This window comes from Arvicanthis niloticus, unplaced genomic scaffold (genome assembly GCF_011762505.2).
Source record: "Arvicanthis niloticus isolate mArvNil1 unplaced genomic scaffold, mArvNil1.pat.X pat_scaffold_812_arrow_ctg1, whole genome shotgun sequence".
NCBI lineage: Eukaryota > Metazoa > Chordata > Mammalia > Rodentia > Muridae > Arvicanthis > Arvicanthis niloticus.
The window spans coordinates 1-15,689 of NW_023046403.1; the positions used below are offsets into that span (position 1 = coordinate 1).

Here is a 15,689-nt window from a genome sequence, read left to right on the forward strand (position 1 = left end):
CTTGAGAGCAGAAAGGGCCAAGGCCTCCTCCCTCGTAACTGATACACTGCCAGATTCTGGAGTGTGGGTGGGGAGTCGTTTTCATTATTCTCTCTAAATGACTCTTCTTCTAGAGAGTGTTCTTGATCTGGACCACTGGGGGGGCAGATCACCATATTCAGGCAAAGGGAAGGTTGTAACGCCAGGCTTCAAGAAACTCAGGAGCAAGTACTCTTAACTGCTAGTCATCACTAGTACCTGGATCTTGAATTTTGATTCACTCAATTATTTACAGACTATTCTTGTGGAAACTGGATCATTAATTCAGGATACTACTAAAAGGATATTTGCTGGCTTCCGTAATTTTGATGACTATTTTCTTGGTTGGTATTTTAGTTTCTGTTTCGTGATAAACAGTATGACCAAAAACAATTGGGGGGGGGGAGGGGATAGTTTGCTTCATCTTATATGTCTAGGTAACAGTCTCTATCACTACAGAAAGTCAGGGTAGAAATGCAAGCAGGGCAGGCACCTGGAGGCAGAAACTGAAGCAGAGATCATGGAAATCGTGGAAGGGTGCTGCTTACTGGCTTGCTCTTCATGGCTTGTTCTGACTGCTTTCTTACAGCATCCAGGACCACCAGCCTAAGAGATGTACGATCCACAATAAGCTTGGCCCTCCTGCATCCATCATCAATCAAGAAAATGCCCCATAGGGCAATCTGGTGGCATTTCTTCCCAAATGACTCTAACTTATTATGTCAAGCTGACATAAAACTTGCCAGCAGAACACAAGGAAAAAGGTTTCTTTTCCTTGGTTTACCTTAGATGCTTATTGATTTACTTAGATGGATATGTTTGATTATTCTAGTTCTTGTTTGCTACTCTCATCACTTTATGTACTGCTATACTCTAGAGCTGCAACTGACTCTCTACCTTTTCTTCCTCCTGTGTATAGAGTTCCTTAAGTACTTTTTATAGTGCTGGTTTAGTGATCATTAATTGCTTTCTTTTTTGCTCATCTTAAAAAGTCTTTATTTCTCCATCAATTAAAAGATATGCATTTAGCAATTATAATAATCTTGTCTGACAATTATTTTTCAGGATTTAAAGAACAGAATTCTACGTCTTCCTAGCTTTTAGGATTTCTGTTGGGAACTCTGAAATTATTCCAGTGAATTTATCTCTGTTCAGGAATTGTGCTTTTCTCTGGAAGCTTTCAGTAACTTTCCTTGCTCTACACTTTCACATTTTAACTAGGGCATCTCCTGGAGTGGTCTGCTTCTTCTGATTGTGTCTACCTGATGTTCTAAATATCTCTCCTATGTCCATATTTTTTCCCTTAATGTAAAATTTTCTGATTTGATTTAACTGAATATTTATTCTATGCCTCAATTTTTTTTCTGTTTCCTTTTCTATCAAATGGATACATTTGGTTGCTTTCTTATTCATGGCCCAAAGTTCTTGGCTGCGATTGTCTAAATGCACTTTTCTTCCATCTTGTGTTCTAATGCTGGTATTTTTCCTCAACGTGACACTGTAGGCTGATGAAGCTTTCCACTGCATTTTTTATTTAGTTTTGTTTTCCATTCTCTTTTTGAAAATCTCAATTTTGTCACTATGTTTTTTCAATTTCTCATCCACACCATTGGTTTTCTTGAACCCAAATTTATTTCCTTACCTCATTCGTTTGTTGAATTCTCTTTAAATTTCTAGATGTAGTATTTGAATTCTTTGGAATTCCCACTATCTTTAGTTTCAGCTACTAAGGAACTGCAGGCTTTGGGAGCTTTCTACTAGCTTGCTTTCCCATACGTTTTGTGTTTCTATTTTATGTTTTATGGAAAGATGGGAAGGTTTTCACAAGTTGCTTTCCCCCCATTAGTGGGTTGTTTTCTTCAGCTTATGATCCCCACTACTAACAGAGAACAGAAGCAGACAGCAGTGAGGAAAGCTGACAACAAATCAAATATTAAAGTGAGACAAAAAGGAATTGGGTTCATTTGGAACATAGTCCAAGAATGGAGTCTTGGGGAAGAGTACTTGTGAGAAAATGCCAAGAAAAGACCATTTTTCCTGTGTCCCTATGCGCTAGTGCTATTTAGAGTAAGTCATTCAATCTTTACATTTGATAATCATCCCAATTTAACAGAGTAAAACCTACACGTGAGAAGCCTAGGAAAACCCAAATAATCTGGGACTACTTTTCAATCTAGAGTTCATATAACATAAAGAGACAGGAAGATCGGAAATGTAAAAACCAATATAGGTTACCTACTTAAATGGCCTCCCTGTCTGGGATAAAGCATACCTAAAACAAAACATCACAGCTAAATCCAGTCATCTGGCTGCCTGAACCTGGGGCAATCATTTTCTTTGTGCCTACTCCCCATGAGAATAACAACCTCCCCTGCCTACTGCTAGCCATTAAGTATCAAGAGATGGGCGCTTTTATAAACAGGGACTATATATCATTTCATTATTATGATAGAAAAATTGCTTGGTAAGGTATATGACATAAACAAGCTTATAATTTTAACTCTATCATAATTTTATATTTCAATTTACATCACTTTTGTTCCTTTCGTCCTGCTTAAGTTCTTAACCAAGACACTGCTAATAGAGTGCTATCAAGATGGAAACAAGTTCTCCCAGACCATCCATCCCTGGTGGCCCTTTACATCTTCAGCTCCTTCAGCAAAAACCCACTCAGTCATGCATTCTGAATATTCTCATTATCTTCCAAAGAACAAAAATTGCATTCAGTACTATGCAAAGCTTACTTTCTTGACATTTTGTATGCTCAGAACTAGATCTAGGCATCACTTTCCTGGAATACATCCTATCATTTTAGTCCCTATTAGAATGGAAAACGAGGTTAGTAAATGAGCCTCAATTACATTCTCTCTTATGTCAAGCATACTGACCTTGAGGTGAGACTGAAGAAAACAGCAAATCCAGGAAGAAAACGTGAAAGAGAAAGTTAGAAAAAATTAATAAGGACAATACTTAAAATTACTAACATTCATGAATGGGTAAGGCATAAAAACACAGAGTAAAGAGGACAGGATCATGCAGATTCTTCACAGGCACTAAAAATTAGAATTCGAGATCATAACAGATACATTTCCTATTAGAGTTTAATACTTTGATGAAAATTCCTTTAAAATGTTTGTCTAACATTGACCATTTATTGGGAAGAGGAGAACAAATTTCTTAAAGACAAGGGGGATGGATGTTGTCAATACATTTAAATAGCTAAAACTGGCATTAGTTGTGGTTTGGGTTTTAAATTCATGTAATTATTTTGTATGTAAGTGTAGGCATATGTAAATTGCTATGGCTTGTGTATGGAAGTCAAAGGACAACTTGTAGGAGACTGTACTCTCATTCCACCATGTGGGCTTCTGAGGATCCAACTCAGTTATCAGGACTGGTGTCGAGTACCTTTACCAGCTGAGCCGTCTTGCTGCCCCTGGCATTAGAGGCAAATTAGAGGTTTTATATTAAGCATCAGCATTCAGTCAGGTGAGTTTTCTACACTCCTCCTGTAAGACTGGTTACTCCCTCACCACCCCACTGCATGAAGAGGACTCAGGTCATCCAAAGCGGGGGGGGAAAAAACACCAACACTGACAGCTTCTGTTCCTCTGAGATTATAAAACTAATATCCTTAAAAGAATTTGAAAAAAATTTCTCAAAGTCAATTTTTCCTTAATCATAACTGATATTAATCAATCTAAATCTGCTAACTTCCTTGAATAAGACAATCTAACAACAATAATGACAAAAACGGCTCTATTTAAACAATTTCATTTCCAACATTGTCCAGCATTAAGACCTGCAAAGTAGCCATGTTTAACAGCCCTCACAGCGCAAATGTTCTAGGAGTCATTACTGCCTTTTGTAATAGGCAGGCTTCTTTTTCTGAAAAGTAGTCAGCGTAAGGGAAACCAGTACGGCTTCCTCAGCAGTTAAGATTTACACTGCCCAATGTCATCATGATTGTTTTCATGACCTAATTTTTACTTTAAGAATCAAAAGCAGAGCATTCATCTCTCTCTGCCCCTAACTGTAGACACACTGGAACCAACTGCCTCCCATTTCCACCACAATGCCTTCCCACCATGATGAACTACACTCTCAAACCAAGAGCCAAAATAAATCCTTTTTCCTTTAAATTGCTTCTTGTAAGAAATCTGGTTACCACAACTAAGTAACTAATACAGTAAACTGCTACCAGAAAGTGGGACTGTTGATGTAATAAACTTGACCATGTGGTTCTTTAGCATTTGGAACTGATTTGTGAAAGTAATGGGAAGAGTGTGAAGCAGGATGCTAGAGAGGTCCCAGAATGTAAGCCAAGATTAATGGGCCATTCTGCTAAGAGTCTGGAAGACCCAGATGCCAATAGAAACGCAGACAGTAAAGGCCTGGTAGAAAAGGTTTCAGGGGGAAATTAAAACTATCAAAGAGTGGGCTTTAACCCACTCATATTCTGGCAAAATTCTTTCTTGTGTTCCACCATGTCATATAAACTTAAGTGAGGGTAAATTCAAAACGGACTAAGCTGTTTGGCAGAAATTTCAAGATCATATAACATACAGACTGATTTCTCTTCCTCAGATTTACAGTAAAACAGCAGAAACACATGGAAATATATTTCTTAAATATATGTACTTAGGCAAGGAAAGAAACGTAAGTGAGTTCAAAGTTACAGACAAGATGAGAGTAGAGGAAGTAGGTGCAATTATTAAAGTGATGAATGCACCTAAGGAAAAACTCTTGCATTCACACTTGAACAATAGGAAAGGTTCCCTGAGGACAAGATCTCACTACCTAAGGCTCCAGAGCTTGCAAAATGCATTCATTTGAAAGAGAAGACTGAACTGAGAATGGGAATAAAGGGACTGAGTAACAGCTACCTAGGGAAATGGTTTCCCAGGCTCAGCTGCCAAAACACAGAAGCGTTAGAGCCATGGATGAGCTACACATTGTCTGTGCAGCAGAACTTGGCATCACTGTCCATGTAGCTTCCAGGCACAGAAAAATCAAGTGTGGTGGTGTCCTAGAGGCTTGCACTAAGATGCCAGAGAAACACTGAGGATGGATGGTATACAGTAAGTTGGACTGCCTGCAAAAGGACCTTAAAAGGCCAAAGGAGGATGCTATACAGGTAGGAAGAGCATTAGAATGGAGACTCCAGGATGTCTAAGAGGCTAGGATTGTGAGGCTGGGACTGAGGAAAGCTATAGGCAAAGAGTGCAGGTGGCCTGGGGAGGGAGGGTGGGGAGAGGGAGGGGGAGGGAGGGAGGAAGGAAGGAAGGAAGGCAGGAAGGAGGGAGGGAGGGAGGGAGGGAGGGAGGGAGGGCGGGAGGGGGAGGGCGGGAGAGGGAACGCTAAAGGGTAGGGCTACCCAAGGCTGTGGGAGTCCAAATGACTCTACTACAGTCAGCAACAAATAGAACTGTAACATTTGGTGTTTGTGCAAATGGGTTTCAATGTTACTTTAGCATCTTCCCATATTATGTTCAAGGGTCTTTATAGTTAGGAGTTTGTTTTGGTTCATTAATAAATGTTTGTGTATGTCTGTCTGTGTGTGCACATGTGTATGCCACAGCACATGTACAGAGGCACAAAGACAACTGGCAGAAGTCTCTCCCGCTGCCATCAGATCCTGGGGGCTCACACTCTTGTTGCCATGCTTGGCAGCAAGTGCCTTTGCCCACAGAGCTACCTTATCTTGCATTGTGAGATATTCACGAGCCTTTGAAGAACAGGGATGGGATGTTCTGATTTTAATATACATTAAACTGACAAGGGAGTAGACATATGATAGTTAATCTTTATTGTCAATGTGATTGGATTTACAGCCATGTTTGTGAGGAGAGGATTAGATGAAAAGGGAAGATCTACCCATAGGTTAGAGTTGCAGACTGAATAAAAAGGAAAAGAGGAAGGAAGGAAGGAAGGAAGGAAGGAAGGAAGGAAGGAAGGAAGGAAGGAAGGATGTTTTTAAAATGAAAAAGAAAGCAAAGCATCAAAACATCTGCCTGTATGACAACATGCTTCCTGTCACGGTAATAATGGACTAACCTCTGAACCATGAGCCAGCCCTGAGAGTTGCTGTGGCCATGCAATACAACAATGACTAAGACAACAGTCAATTCTTTCAAGCAGCTTGCCTGTGAAGTGCAGTGGAGAGTGGGGCACACTATGAGACTGCTATAGACTGCTTCCATGCAAATCAGGGAAGGGTTCTAGAGTTCACTGGAGAGAATGACTTTCTACAGGGAAGGGGCAGAGCCTTTCCACCATTGTCACCAAGAAGAAGATGATAATCAATAAAAATGGGCTCGTGGATTTGGAAAGAAAACAAGGGTCTTGGCTAATAATTTCTGTATTTTCAGTTTTAAAGAAGGAGATGAGGAGACTGTAGAGATCGAGATTGGGACAGATAACTCAGCAAAATGCTTGCTGTGCAAACATAAAGAGCTGAGTTTAATCGTCAGAACTCATATTTAAAAATAAAAAAAGCCAGGGATATTAACATATGTTTGTAATCCCAGCATTATATCAGCAGTGACAGGCAGATCTCTGGGACTCACTGGCCAGGCAACCAAGCCTAATTAGCAAATTCTAGGCCAAGTAAGTGAGTTCATTGCAAAAATGAAAGGTAAATGACACCTGAGGCTGACCTTTTGTACCCACATGAGTACATGTGAATACATACTCAGATGTGCACTTATGGACACACACAAATAAACGCACGATCTAGAGGTTGAAGAATTTAAAAGGATGGGAAGGGAGCTGATAATAAAGCTTGTTGAACCTGTTGATTATCATTCCCAAGTGCACACTACTGAAAATATAGGCACACTGAAGAGAGAGACAGATCCAGACAGAACTGACTTCAGCTGGCCATTGATAACAGGCTCCTTCTCAATCAAGGAGGCTTAATCTGTAGAATTCTCTGGGCCTGCATTCTGCTAATTAGTAGAGCCCTCAAAGGGCACTTTCTTTTTGAGAACTTCCAAAGCAGTTGGCAGAGTGGCAGGTGATGGGCTGGGTGAAAGTTTCCCAGCAAAGCCACACCAGCTACACCACTGCAGAAAGACGAGTACAAGGGACTCTGAGATGTGGCCCAGCAGCAGAACAATCTAACTGACAATTAATTAGTTTAGAAGTAAGTCTATTGATCAGAAATTACTATCTAAGTTTTCTTAACGGAAACACAAGAATAATTATGGCCGGTCCATCTTACAGGAAAGAGTCTGGTATACAAGTGCTGTCCCTAAGTGTTCATACTCCCTTGTCCCCACCTACTCTTCTGGTCCTTCCTGATTATCCCATCAGCTAGACCTGGACCTACCAGCTCATTCTGAAGGCTACCATTCCTGCTGCTGGTGCATGAACTGCTCCAGTATCAGCTGACAAAGAGTGGTAATGTACACACAGTACACATAAACAGACTCTTAAATGGAATTTGAATATTACAAAGCAAAATGGTAACATTCAAGAAGGAAAGTCAGTCAATGTTTTGTGGGTATAAAATTACAAATGTGCTGGACAGTGGTGGCGCATGCCTTTAATCCCAGCACTTGGGAGGCAGAGGCAGGCGGATTTCTGAGTTCGAGGCTAGCCTGGTCTACAGAGTGAGTTACAAGACAGCCAGGACTACACAGAGAAACCCTGTCTCGAAAAACCAAAATAAATAAATAAATAAATAAATAAATAAATAAATAAAAATTTCAAATGCAAATATAAAAAATCATTTGGTAAATGAGTGGGGTTGATGGTTTTGAACTTAATGCCACAAAAGTAGTTCAACAACAGAGTTTATAATAGGAATATTTTGCCACAATAAAATACTCAAATCATCGATTAAGTACCATAAGCTCCAAGTGATTGGTCACCATCATATGAAAAAATATGTGTAAGATAAAGCAAGACAAAGCATATTCCTATAATTCTAGCACTCCAGGGGCTGGGCAGGATGAAAACAAATTCAAAGCTAGCCTGGGCTATTCACAGTGAAACCTTGTTTTATTTCAAAATAAAAATGAAGAACTGAGAGATATTATTACCTAGCATATGTGAAGGGTGAAGGCCTGGGTTTGACCCATAGTAAAGTACACATGTCCCCCTCAACACACACACACACACACACACACACCACACACACAAGTGGGGGAGGGAGGGAGGGAGGGAGGGAGGGAGGGAGGGAGGGAGGGAGAGAGAGAGAGAGAGAGAGAGAGAGAGAGAGAGAGACCCAAACACAAGTACTCAAATTATCTTCCAAAAAAAGTGCAGCGATGGGGACCCTGACCACTAGCACAAGGCTCACACTGGCCCTATGGTCATGAACTGCCACTGCTAACATTACTTATTGTGGCAGCTGTATCTAAAGAGCCACACACAGAACACAGTGAATGTAAGTCATGTGTCCTGTGTGCTCAGCAGCAAGAAAGACAAGGGTGTGTTATTCTTTTCTTAGTCTTGTGCAATTTTCTGACAAAGGGAGAATGCATAAAGATTTCCACAATAAACCTAGAATAGACAGACACAATAGGAATTTCTAATGTAATTAGGTCCACACTATGTTGATGCATCATCCTGGACAATATGGACTTGTAAAATATGGGTGGAAAGTTGGATTCCTAGCCTCAAGTGCTCTAGCAAGCAAACAAGAACTACATTTCTAATTTTCACACGGCAGAGGCCCTAAACTGACTGGAGAGTGGGAACGACCACATGGGAAGGCAGTGACGGATGGACGAAGGGATGGGAGCTGGCAAGAATTGGAGAGATGCTGAGTGACTTGAAACTCAGGCATGGAGCTTCAGGGATGTGGTCAGACTTTATTTAGCAACTGCTCTTACTAATCCCAACTTCTCTTGGCTTTGCATTCCTTCCTAGGGTGCTGTCAAGAGCTCTGGTCTCTAGTTCCATCAGTGTCCTAGAGTCACAAGATATGGAGCCTGCATTGATGACTGGAGTCATCCCTGTGCTGTACTCAGTATCGAGTAACAAATCTGGCTACTCTGCTGGGTGGACACTGTGGTTAGGACTAATCTCAGTGTACAGCACAGTGATGCATATGTTCCGGTGGGCATGGTACCACATCTATGAAGTTGTCAAATGCCACAGAGATATCACCTACCCTTGTCTTATGGAGTGTTTTGAACAATTGTTTACCATTCCTATTTCAGAAATGTGGTATTATTTCTACTTCATCTTTATAACCTTCTTCTTTCTCATGGAATTCTTCATGGCTCAGATTCGACATAAGCACATCAAGGTCAAGGTGAAGCCCATGCAGGAGACAGAGAACACAGGGGAAATGGAGATGGGTTCCATGGAGGCAACCAGGAAACCAAGCCCCTCCAAGCAGATATCGTTCCTGAACTTCCACCAGAAAAAGAAGCTGTTATATCTGTATTTCCTCCACCTCTTCCTGCAGGTCAGCATCCAGACTGTGTCTTTTTGCCTGCTCATACTTGAACACTTGCCCATAAGCCAAGACAACATTCACTGTACCACCAATGGCTGCTCTGGCCCCTATCTCTGCCTAAATTGGGAAGCCTCTGAGAAGGAGCTATCCATCTATGTGCTCAGCACTTTTTCTATCATAATCATCCTCCTTGAGACAGGTTCCTTTGAATACAGAATCTAGCACAACTTGCTAATGGCCCGTTCAGCCATTTTCCAAGATTTGAATTTCTTGACAATTATGAGAAACAACACTTTTCTTTACCCCATACCCAGGAGTTTGAGTTCCTCGGAAGTTTGTTTGGAGCAGGACCTTCTCTTTTACCCTTCTTTGGACTTTTGTTTGAAAAGCTCTAGGGCCAGGCTGGGATCATCTAACTCCAGAAACAAAACAAAACCACACCCAACAGGCAACTCCAACAGGCAGCTCCCAGCACTGGTGCACACAACTCATTCCCTCCACACTGTACCTATAAGGTGGCTCCATCACTCTTCCTTGAGGCCTAGGATGGGTAGCTAATAAAAACTACCTGTAGGAAGCAAGGGAAGCCAATTTTAAACTTAGGACTCTCAGCACTCTAATGTGTATGATCCTGGAGTCTTAAGACATCGGGCATTTGCTGGGGTCAACTGAATTTGAGCTCTGTGTGGCTGAAAAATAGGGATGGTTTTTACTGTGAATTCTATTGAAGAGGATAGCACAGTAAGCAAGTGGGGACACTGCTAGGATGTGGGAACACTGCTTTGAGGTCACAGTTGTATATTCTTCCTCTCTATTCAGAGACAAAAGATCCAAGAAGCTAAATCCTAATAAGTTGTCCGTAGCCTCAAAATGACCTTCTGGGTAAACCACACAGGTATAGGGCGAAAAGGACACTTGTTGAACAAGACATCTCAGCAACAGTCATATTCCGTAACAGACAAGGCTGGATTGGCTTTCACATCCTTATGTGGGCAGAGCTGGAGAGCAGAGCCGGAGAGCAGAGCCAATGCTAGGATGTGGAGAGACCATGGAGTGGAAAAGAGCAGGAGAACAACCAGGACGACACTGGACATGAGCTGGCATAAAAAGCCATAGACAAGTCTATTATTTATAGATCTATATGGAAACTAACATGCTAAGTATAGAAGACATATTTTTAGTTACAGTATTCAGTTTCCAGAGGTATGCTGATTGGTTTTTTTCCAAATATGACACAAAATAGAATTACCTGAGAAGAGGGAATCTAGACTGAAGAATTACCTCTACCAAATTAGCCTATAGACATGTTTGTAGAGCATTTTCTTGATTAATGATTGACATGAGAAAACTCAGCCAACAGTGGCCAGTGTCACCCCCAAGCAGGTGGTCTGGACTGTGTAAGAATGAAAACTGAGCCACCTGAGGGCAAGCCAGAAAGCAGTGTTCCTCCATGATCTACCTCTACTTCAGTTTCTGCCTCAGGTTCCTGCTTGACTTCCTGCCCTGGCTTCCCTCAATGATGAACTATGAGGTGGAAGAGGAAGCCAAATAAACACTTTCCTCACCAAGCTGGTTCAGATGGGTGCTTTATCACAGCAAGGGAAAGCAAAAGCATGAGGCAATCTAAACCTACTTATTCGGACAAGGACATCTTATTCTCCACTTAGTTTTCTCTGTAAAGACTATCCATAGCCACTGGATGGTGGTTTCCATGAACATTAACTCACCAAGGCCACAGAGAGTCAGCAAACTGCTTGCTATGCAAACATGAGGACCTGAGGACAGATCCTGGGGCTTTCTGGCCAGCCAGGCCAGCTGATCAGTGAGCTTCAAGTTCAATGAGATAATCTGTCACATAAAATAAAGTGAAGTCATTGAGGAAAATACCTGACATTGAACTCTGGCACACATGGGTGTAACTATGCATGACATGTAACACACACACACACACACACACACACACACACACACACACACTCCTCTAGTCACTTTACTAGAGGATATTACCCAAGATAACCTGAGTGAACACAAATGAATTATTTATATCGTGGAAATAGGGCTGAAGTTACAGGAGCAACAAAGGAACCCTGCTTTGCCTTGTGCCAAATGCCATCCGGATTATAAACCTCTATTTCTGGAACTAGATTTCAGACTTGCTTAACCAGCCTCTAAAATCATCACAAACATGTAAGACAATGTCTTTTTAAAAAACAAAAAAACAAACAAACAAACAAAAAACTTCCCTTCCTGTTCCTCCTAACCCTTCCCCAACTAGATTATTTCTCCTATTGAAAATGAATTCATAAGTGATTATTTCAATTGGAAAAAATATCTCTACTCATGATGGATGGATGGATGGCTTGCCTCACATTCTTTCTGGAACTGTAGTTGGTGAAAGAGTGTTACTACACTAAATCTAAAGAATCCCATTACTACACTTTCTAACAAACACTGCAATTTTCTTAAGAACCAACATGGGAAAGGAATTCTTCATTCACAAAGATTAATTCTGATAACTTTTTAATGGTAAAGAAGTAATATGAAAAAAAATCGAAGAATTTTCTTTTGTTTCATTGGTTTGCTTTTCTTTTTATACTTAAACATTGTTGAATACCTTCTAGAAGTAAATATTACATGCCAAAGTACAAGATGGAACTGAAGTTCTACTGGGGACTACAAAAAGAGTATCCCAGATTAAGAGTATGCAGCTTAAATGGTAGACTGATTTTTTTTAATATACACAAAGCCCCAGGATCAGTTTCCAGCACTACATAAATCAGGAATGGCATACAACTGCACTCCCAACACACAAGAAATCAAGGCAGAAGTATCAGACATCCATAGCTACACAGCAAGTTTATGACCAATCTGGACTGCATGAGGTCGTGTCTCCAAACACAAGTGTTCCAGCAGAGTAACATCAACCTCGAAGATTCTTGAGCAAGAGCAAGAGGAAAAAAACAAAAAAACTAAAGCGATAAAGCTAGCATATAGAACCTACCAAGAGAGAACGCAGGCTGATTTTATTTAAAGCAGAGAGTCCCTAAGAGGTATAGCTCAAATGGATGGCTGTAATGCTGATCAAGTAAAATCCCAAGCCAGCTCCAGCTAGTTTACTCCAGCAACAGGAGCAACAATTTATAAGAAGACTGAGCCTTAATACACACACTTTACCAAGTGTGGTGCACCGACTCCCACAACGGTGCAGACACAGAAACCCGGGGATGGCAGTATTATCTGTAAGAGACTGGCTTTCTGAGAATGGTAATGATACAGAGAGAACATGCACAATATAACATTAAAATACATAAACCCTAGAAGAACAAGACCAGGATAAAACAAAACAAAGAAAAACATACAGGGAACAGTAAAAGGGCAACACAAGAAACAAACTTCAGTCAGAAACAACAGACAGACACACACTCCAGCACTAAATCTGGGAACAAAGACTAAGAAATAATCCCAGCTATCTCAGAGACAGCATATAGACCAACTCCAAAAACAAGCCCTGCTCAGTTTATAAAAATCGGATCCAAAAATAAAAGGAAATTAAAATCTACCTTAGTTTTTCAGCAAACTGTGATACAGAACAAAGCCACTTCTGCTCAAGATACTTGGTTAAATTCAAGCAGACAAATCCCGTTGAGATGAAAAGCTTTCAAATAAGTGTTCTGACCAAAGAGGACAAGAGCAACTGGGCTGGGATTTTGTTACTAGGAGTTTTTAGAGTATGTGGTAGTAGTGGTCACGGTCACGGTCACGGTCATGGTCATGGTGGTGGCTGTTTGTAAGAAAAATTCTGTGGCCTTCAAACAATATTACAAAGTTGTATGACCAGAGAATGGACACACCTAATTAATTATACAATGAAATTCAACATATAAAAATTAAATTCCTGAAGAAGCAGATCATTTAAAACTACCCTGAGACCCATCCATCCCACTCCTAGGACTTTACGACCTACTATAAAGATACTTGCACACCCTTGTTCATTGCAGCTATATTCCCAATAGCTAGGAAATGAAATTAACCTAGATGCCCATCAGCTGATTGATGGGTAAAGAAAATGTGGTAGATACATACAATAGAATATTACTCGGCTGTAAAGAAAAGGGAAATCATGAATGCAGAGAAATGAATGGCACTGGAAAAAACACTAAGTACAGACAAACACCTCACACATTCCCTCTCACATGGTGTTCCTAGTTTTCAATCTTTTGTGTTTAACTTAGCCCTACTTCTTATTCTCCTTCACAACATGTCCATCTTGCAAAAACAAAATAAAAAAATAAAAACAGAATTAAGCTAAAAATGAATCATTTTTAAAGCTAGCTCCATACAACAGAAAGTAATTACTTCAAATGAAGGTATTTCAATTTAACAAATCAAACAAGAAAGGGATATTATCCAGAAATTTCTTTGTTGAAACGGTAGGATAACATTCTTCAAAATTATCATACCTTAATACAAATGCAATACTAATGATTTCAGGCTCCTCAAAAGGTATGTAAGTAAGTGTGTATACACAAACATGCTGTGGAAAGGGAGACGTGCAAAGATCAACATGAATGAAAAGGCACACAATCTATATTCTTAGAATATTGATTAAAAGAATTTTATCAAAGTGGCTGGAGCTAAGGCTCAGTGGATAAAAGCAATAGCTGCTCTCCCAGAACACCCAGGTTGGATTCCTGGACTCTACATGGTGGCTAACAATCATTTCTAACTCCAGTTCTAGGGGATCCAACCACCTCTTTTGACCTCCAATGGCACTAGGCACACACACACAGTGCACATAAATACATGAAAACCAAACACTGGTACACATAAAATTAAATAAATCATCAAGAACTATAAAATATGTAGTTAACATCAACCCAAAATGTATAGATGAGAAACTCGGGCTGGTGAGATGGCTCAGTGGTTAAGAAAACTGACTGCTCTTCCTGAGGTCATGAGTTCAAATCCCAGCAACCACACGGTGGCTCACAACCATCCATAATGAGATCTGATGCCCTCATATGGGTGTCTGAAGACAGCTACAGTGTACTTATATGTAATAAATAAATTTAAAAAAAAAAAAAAGAAATGAGAAACCCTATATTTGCATTTTTGGTTCACTGAAGGAATCAAAGTCTACTGATGTGGAATAGAAAAAAATAGTTACTTGAAAAGAAAATATCAAGCTTACTTCTAACTCCCAAAATTTAAACTTTAGTAAATAGTTTAAAGATGCTGTCAGAAACTTTCTAGCTTTTAAGAAAATGAATTATTCCTAAAACATCATTTTTCAAAATCTCTATGAATTAGTGACTTCCAGGTATCTAGAAGAATCTGGTGACTATGGAGTTCTACTGGAAAAGGTGTTTGTGTGTCTTTGTGAGATGATGTTAAGTAGACCATAGAAAAGGAAAAGGCAGTAAGACTATATGCTTGATCTTCAATATAAAAGACAAAAAAATATTCCAAGAGAGCTATTTCTGGCAGGATCTGTTCAAATAAAACTCACTGTGAAGATTTCAAATATAAAACCTGGTAAGACTCACCAACGAGTCTCTTACATTAGCATCATAATCTCCCTTTTAATTTAAAGCTGATATGATTTGCTTTCCCATGCTCTAAATTATGCATTCTAAAAATTCACAGCCCAAAAGATTATGAGCTCAACAACTTCTTAAGCTTGAGAACCACTGACTCATTACACAAAGCAGTAATAACACCAAGGACCGCTCTGGACTCCCTGGAATACAGCAAGGAGAAAACGACCTCTCACGAACGAGCATCTTCTCTTGCCAGTGATGTTCAGGTAGTAGCTTCTCACTTTAACCCTATTTCTTATCTTTTAGGGACCATAGCAAAGACTTTACACTGACTTAGAAGAATAAGTAGATAATATAGTAGAAAAAGCAACGAATTACCTAGTTCAACTGTCTATACTACTGGAAACATTGCCTCAAAAGTTGTCAAACATGCTTGAAGTTTCAAGCACCACTTAGCCCCCTTTTCTTACCTTTCCAACTCAGCTATCTTCTTATCTTTGTCATTCTTCTCATTTTCCACCTCTTTCAAGATTTCCAAGAGACGGTCAACTTCTGTTTGGGCCTTGCTGGATTCATCTTTATACCTGGCAATCTCTCTCTCCAATTGCTGTATTCGGTCACTCATTTCTGGACTGGCTCTGGCTTCCAATGTTGCTTCATGTGCCTACCCAAAAACAAAGTTTTCAATGTCTGTACATTGGAAGTAGGTAACCCAC

At 40.1% G+C, this 15,689-nt stretch overlaps 1 pseudogene across 1 annotated transcript in view; it reads right to left on the reverse strand.

The window, feature by feature from the left end:
* Positions 1 to 15,088: 15,088 nt before the first annotated feature.
* LOC117702469 (ELKS/Rab6-interacting/CAST family member 1-like) overlaps positions 15,089 to 15,689 on the reverse strand; it is a 40,902-nt pseudogene continuing 40,301 nt past the window's right edge. Inside the window, exons 8-9 of the transcript XR_013108337.1 lie at positions 15,444 to 15,637; positions 15,089 to 15,173 (exon numbers count right to left, since the gene is read on the reverse strand). The product of XR_013108337.1 is annotated as an ELKS/Rab6-interacting/CAST family member 1-like (transcript). The remainder of the gene's footprint in view (positions 15,174 to 15,443; positions 15,638 to 15,689) is intronic.